Raw genomic sequence first — 5,358 nt, forward strand, 5'->3', positions numbered from 1 at the left:
ATATACTGGAAAGGTTCTAGAACATTAGATGACTGAAACTCAATTATGAGCAACTTTGTAACTTTGTATCTCTTGGTAATTCTAATCGTTAAAGTAAATTTTAAATACACCCATCAAAGTTACCTTTTTACCACTAAATGGGAAAGATACTTTCTAATACTTATCCTCACCAAAAGCTCAACAGAGTGTGACACTTGCCAGGAAATGTCCTCCCTTGCATTTTTCTCATGATACTTATTAGTACTTCACTCTTCTGTTTCTTCCCTTTACTCATGCCAAATCTTCCCATCTCCCTTGCAAGCTCCTGAAACATTATCCATTCAACATTGATGCACTTTGCCACTGCTCCTCTTGACGTTTTGTCCATGAACTGATTCTAAAACATAACATAGCTGAAATTACAGTATTCATGCCAAAGACAGTCATTGATATATCTTTGGGTTTAGCTTTCTACAAGCTATTGGCACACAGGTGAGTAACATTTTTTTTTTCCTACAGAGAACACAAAAATAGATATGCTGGGTTTTAAAGTTTCATCAGTATTCTGAGGTACAAATGAAGGATATATATTTTTAATGTTTTATTGAATATCTGTGAGATAGACCATTGCAAATCTATTCATAATTTGCTTCCAGTCATACAACGATCCAACATCAGTCCCTCCTCTAGTGTACATTTCCCAAAACCAATATTCCTGGTTCCCTAAAACCATCCCCCAACACCCTACCCCAACCCCCAGTGTGTCTCTATAGCAGGCTTTTTAATTCTTTCTCTCTGTCTCCTTTTTATTTTGTGCATTAAGGGTCTCGTACAGGTACTAAGAGGTCATCATGTTTGTTCAAGGAATTTAGCATTTTTATCAGGAAGGTAAGCCTGGAGTAGCTTTGAGGTATGGAAATGACTGCTGAGGCTTCCGTAAGTACAGGGCAGTGGGGGTGGGATGCCCATCCTGCCCAGAGAAAGCCTGGAGATTTCAGTCACAAAACCCGCATATCCGAATTTTCAGCTGTTATATTTCAGTGAGAGCCATCCTTAGACGATGGAAACCAGAGGAGAGCATGGTGGCGATTTTGGATTGTGGGAGCTAGTGGCTGCACTGGGTTCTGGTTGGGTGGGCACCAAACTAACCTGCCTCCCTCTGATTTACCCTAGTGTCTTCAGCCTTTTGCAGGTCCAAGGTTAACTGTGGCTGTTGATATCTTCCAGATATGTCTATGGGTCTCTGAAACAAGACCAATCCATTAGCTTGTATAGCTGAGCCTGGGGTGGTTTGTTAACATGGCTCCCACATATCTTTCGGGAATTTAATTTCTCGGGAAACGTAGTCCTGAGTTGTTGGGAGCCAGCCAGAGGCACAGTGGCCATTTGAGGTTATCGGGAAGCATGAAGACACCATCAGACTGTTGATGCACTCACCTGAGGGTACAGGTTGACTTCCTGCAGGCACTGCACAACCAGACTACAAACATTCATTGAATGAATTAACGAATAATCAACATTTTCAAAATGTGTCTCTTTATTGCATTTTAGAAGGGTAACTTCTAACAGGAAAATAATCTTCATGGTATAATCAAGACCTACAATTTATTCTTAATATATTTAATAAAAGCTACACATTTTGAAATTTATACAAAGAAATTCTTTTAAATTATCTGTCTTTATAATTTACTTGTAAATTACTAAGATATCACTGTTTCTTCCACCGTTCTTAGCATAGAAATTTACAGACAGAATGTGCTAAGTAAAAATTCATTTTGGCACTTCTCTTCAATGTAGTACTGGAAGTACTTGGAAGAGAAAATAGATAAGAAAAAAAATATTAAGGGTTTTTCATGTATGAAATTTAGAAATAATCTCTCACTATTCACAGAAGATATCATACTATATTCAGGGAATACTAAAATCTCTACGAAAATCTCCCAGAGACAATAGACATTTATAGTAAAATTGCAGGCTATAAACTCAATACCCAAAAGTCTATGGCTTTTTTATATGCAAGTAATGAGAGAGAAGAAAATGACATGAAAAAGCAATCCCATTCACAATCGTGCCGCAGAAAATCAAGAACCTTGGAATCAGCTTAACTAAAGAGGTAAAGGACCTATACATCAGGAAATTAAAAAAGACAGGAGGAAATGGAAACATATATACTGCATATGGAATGGGAGATTTAACATTGTCAAAATGGCAATTCTTCACGAAGCATTGTAAAAATTCAACTTGATCCTTATAAAGATACCCATGACATTCTTCAAAGAAATTGATCAAGCACTCCTGAAATTCACATGGAACAACAAACGCACACGAATAGCTAAAGCAATTCTTGGGGAAAAGACAATGGAGGCATCACCTTCCCCAACCTCAAAATCTACTACAAACGATAATAATGAGAACAGAATGGTACTGGAACAAAGGCAGAGCTGCAGACCAATGGAAAAGGATTGAATATACTGACACACACCCTCAAATATATAATCATCTAATCTTTGATAAGGGAGCAAGAAATGTGAAGTGGATCAAGAGAGTCCTTCTGAACAAACGGTGCAGAAAAAACTTGACAGATACATGCAAAAAAAAAAAAATGGCTCAGACCTCTACCTAACACCATACACAAAAGTCAGATAAAAATGTTTCAAAGGCCTCAACATCAGACCAGAATCCCTCAGGCTCATTGATGACAAGGTCGGCAAATCCCTCCACAACATTGAAGCTAAAGGTATCTTCAAATATAACACGCCACTTGCCAAGCAACTGGAAACAGAGATAAACAAAGGGAACTATCTTAAATTAAGCAGCTTCTGTACCTCAAAAGAAACAGTGACCAGAAACAAAGACTCCGCCATGCGGGCAAAATACTCACAGAAGCCTACCAGGTTCTCTGAGAGTGAGAACTGGACTATCAGAGTTGCTGTCTTCTAAATAAGATCCAGTCTCTGGATGTTGGCCATTGATGGCATTACATGGATCCAGGAGCAGTTCGTGGTTGTAGCACTTAATTATTAGAAGATGGGGGATTTGGAAGGAGGGGGCACAGTCTTGATCTGAGCAGCCATGGAGTTCTCATCCCCCGGTCCCGCACATCTGGGTTCCTCTTCCAGTTCCTTCATGCAAGAGGCTCCTTCAAGCTTGGGAAGGGTGGTCTTAAGCGTAGCTATGGCTGGTTGCAGAGGTCTTCAGCTGCCGGGGCTCTAATCAGGGCGGTGAGGGAAACTCACCCCCGGCACCTCCAAGGGGCCTCGGTGCCGAAAGCCAGGTGCGAGGTCAGGACACTGTCGTTTTAGACATATTTGGAATTAATTTTAGATTGAAAAGTACACATCATTCAAAATACTTATGTGCTTAGCAATAAATTACTACACACTTGTTCAATCACCTCAGAGACCCCACTCTGCTCAGAGAACTAGATTTTTAATTACAGGTCTGTTTGGCCCATGTGTCATGACTGACAATCACTATCAGTAGATATGAAACTCACTACACACAAAGATGCACACAGGTTACTTTGAGTAATCTATGTTGTTAATATGAGTTGGCCATTAAACTTCACTGAGACCCTTTGTTCTGTCCTTTATAGGAGTCTCATGAGTCTCACCTTCCGTTCAAGTTGAACTTGTAATAAGGTGGAATGAAATCATCAATATGATCCTCACCTCATCCTTCAGGAGAAAAATCCTACATACATTCAAGGTGGTCAAAGTGCAGACAACACCATTCACCTTTTCCTGGAGGTGTACACAGGACTGAGGTGAGAACAGCAAAAGGCTCTATTTTAATGTCCTTAATGAAGGATTCAGGGAACAACATTAAACAAACTCATATACCATCTTCCAAAAGAATTATTTTGTAAAACTGATGCCTAGGGTATGGTAAACGATAATATAGTAAAAACCATATTTTTATTTCTGGGACATTAAAATTCTAAATCTATTTATTATTCATGCTGCTTTGAAATACATTCCTTGATTAGGAATCATTGTCTGCCATAGGAGTGAGGAAGGACAACACTCAAAGTAATAAGAAGCGAAAAATATGGAAAAATTTACTCCTACTAGGTTTGGTAACACATATACGAAAATTGAAATGATACAATGATGAGCATGGTCCTTGCACAGAGATAAAATGCAAACTTGTAAAGCATTCCATATTTTTGTTGCAAGAAGAATTAACAAGTATACTTTAAGCTAAGACAATCCCCACAAGTACAAAAATTATACATAAAGAGAGCACAAATCCCCAAAACAACAATCTCTTTCAATGTCAATGGATGAAATGTGCCAATTCAGAGGCACAGAATAGGAAGATGAATTAGAAAATTGAACCCAACATTCTGCTGCCTGCAAGAAACATGTCTGAACAATCAAAGCACCCATGGACTAAAAGTAAAAGGCTGGGAAACAAGTTTTCAAGAAAATATCACCTCCGCAAAGCTGGAGTGGCCATACTAGTATCAGACCACATGGACTTCAAGCTAAAGGTTATCAGAGACAGTGAATGTCATTTCTTAATGATCATGGGATATGTACATCAGAAAAAACTCACCCTCCTCAATGTATATGATCCTAATGACAGACCAGCAAAATACTTTAAAACAACTTCTAATAGACTTATAGAAAAACATTGATAGTAACACAATACTAGTAGGAGATTTCAACACTTCTTTGTCACTTCTCGATAGATCAAACAGACTGAAGCTCAGCAAGGAAATATTTTCTTTAAGGGAAGTAATGAACAACCGTTGGCTTAGGGAAGAAATCAAAGAAGAAATTAAAAATTTCCATAAACAAATGAGAATGAGGACACGAGCTACCAGAACTTGTGGGACACAGCAAAAGCAGTGTTAAGAGGAAAGATTATAGCTCTGCCAGAATTCATCAGGAAGAAAGAAAGGGCCTACCTGAATAAATTAGAGCTCAAGATTTTGGAAAATAACCAATAAAAGTAGTCCAAACTAGGCTGGAGGAAGGAAATAATAAAACTTGTACCAGACATCAATGAGCTAGAATCCCAAAATACAATCCAGAAGACCAATAAGAACAAAAACTGGTTCATTGAGAAAATAAATAAGATCAATAAACCATGAGAAGCCTCTCAAAGAAACAAAGAGAAAGAATTCTAATAAATCGAATCAGAAATGCAAAGGGGAGTATCCTAATAGAAAGTACAGAAATCCATAGGATCATCAGAGATTATTTTGAGAATCTTTGCAGCAGGAAATGAGAGAATCTTGAATAAATTGATAAATTATTGGATTCCAATTACCTCCCAAGGCTGAACCAAGAAGATTTGGAATACTTGAACCTATCACTAACAAGGAAATTGAAATGATGGTCAAAATTATACCCCCAAACAGAATCCAGG

At 38.1% G+C, this 5,358-nt stretch overlaps 1 pseudogene; it reads left to right on the plus strand.

Moving 5' to 3' along the window:
- The first annotated feature begins 4,052 nt into the window (after nucleotides 1-4,052).
- Nucleotides 4,053-4,149, plus strand: LOC130037170 (uncharacterized; annotated as a pseudogene).
- The last annotated feature ends 1,209 nt before the right edge of the window (nucleotides 4,150-5,358 follow it).

Source organism: Sorex fumeus, unplaced genomic scaffold (genome assembly GCF_029834395.1).
Source record: "Sorex fumeus unplaced genomic scaffold, SorFum_2.1 ptg000070l, whole genome shotgun sequence".
Lineage (NCBI taxonomy): Eukaryota > Metazoa > Chordata > Mammalia > Eulipotyphla > Soricidae > Sorex > Sorex fumeus.